The 1,600-nt window shown below is 44.4% G+C and overlaps 1 pseudogene across 1 annotated transcript; it reads left to right on the top strand.

The window, feature by feature from the left end:
• Positions 1-300: 300 nt before the first annotated feature.
• LOC308416316 (protein Red-like) lies at positions 301-1,182 on the top strand (annotated as a pseudogene). The gene has a single exon. The product of its transcript is annotated as a protein Red-like (transcript).
• The last annotated feature ends 418 nt before the right edge of the window (positions 1,183-1,600 follow it).

The following is a 1,600-nucleotide window of genomic DNA, read 5'->3' as shown; positions in this document are numbered from 1 at the left end:
CTGCTTGCGTTGACTTGACAGCACTTCTGTTGGGAACTACTCCAGAAGAACAGCCGAAACAAGCTGCCTCCTGGAACTGAGCGATTACTAGACTCTTGGATTTCCCATTCACAGGAGACCATTGTTGGACTACAGGCTCATCCTGTCAAATTACCATTCAGAGCAACTGACTAATTCAGTCTTAAAATGGAACGGAAAAATCTCTCAAGGAAGGATACATATTCTCAGATAAAAGTTTGTCACTGTTATTTTGTTGAGGAGGAGATTTCATGATTGCTGGTGTTGACAGACCTCGGCCAAATGCCAGAACAAGATCACGAGCCCTTTTCTAACCCTTTGGCCTCAGATGGCTACAATGTGGATGACCCGCATTCCTTCTACCAATCAAAACGTACCAACGCTGACTTCAGGAAACTTCTTATGACCCGAAGAGCTGTACCTGCTTCTGCAGCACCTTCTAAGTCACATCACTATGAGATGCCAAGAGAGTACAATGAATATGAAGACCCAGCTGCAGGAAGGAGGGAAAAAAAAGTTATTATGCCAAGCTTCACCAGGAAGAAATTGAGAGAGGAAGAGGACTCTCGAAGAAACACCAGGACCATGCTAAAGACCGGAGAGATGGTGAAGACAAAGATTATGAGGAGACTGACCTGGTCAGTACCACAGCTAACTACAGGGCTGTGGGCCCCACTGCTGAGGTGGACCAACCAGCAGCAGAGAAAGGAGACAATTGATTCGGAGTCTAAATTCTTGGGTGGTGATATGGAGCACATCCATTTGGTGAAGGCTTGGATTTTGGGTTGCTTCAAAAGGGACGTGTTGAGATTGCCATCCAAGAGAAGGAAGAAGAGAAACTCATGGGAAAGCTCCAAAAGGAAACCAAGAAAGATGATGATCCTGAGAACAAGATTCAATTTAAAACACGGCTTGGCTGAAAAGTGTATCAGATGCTTTTCAAGAGTAAATCTTATGAGCAAAATGAGCTGTTCTTACCAGGATGTATGGCCTATGTGGTAGATCTGGATAATGCAGACACAGATATCCCCATTACTCTTATTCACAGCAAGGCTGACTGCCCCACCACGGAGGCCCAGACTACACTGACCACAAATGACATTGTTATTAGCAAGGTCACTGAGATTTTTTTCATATCTGAGGCAGGGGACCCAGAACAAGTAGCTCAAAAAGAAGAGTTTCACAGAAATCTGAGAAGGTCGTTTACAGCTGCCACAGGGACTACCCCACCAATGCAAAGCTCTTTCATCCTTAGAACCTTTGATAAAAGTAATACTCAGAACATTAGCTGTCATGCTTGTTTTCCTGGTAGCCTAAGTACAATTGGTCATGAGCTAAGCTACAAATGCTGTTTCTCTGGAGGCCAGGACAATGTTGGCACGGATTGCAGTTTGAGCATGTATGCAGGCTGCCTTCTGTTGATGATCCCTGTCTATTACGGATGCTTAGGGATATGTGGATTTTTGTTCCTTCTTGTACAACCTGCTTGCTGCTAGCCTGGGTTTTAGGTATTGCCAACTCAAGAACAACTGACATCTCTTTTTTAAGATAGGTCTGGCTGGAGAGATGAATTTAAGGTGTT

Source organism: Micromys minutus, assembly GCF_963924665.1.
Source record: "Micromys minutus genome assembly, chromosome: 1".
In the NCBI taxonomy this organism is placed as follows: Eukaryota; Metazoa; Chordata; class Mammalia; order Rodentia; family Muridae; genus Micromys; species Micromys minutus.
Note: the sequence above shows the minus strand (reverse complement) of the source record. Positions and strands in the feature narration are given on the sequence as shown.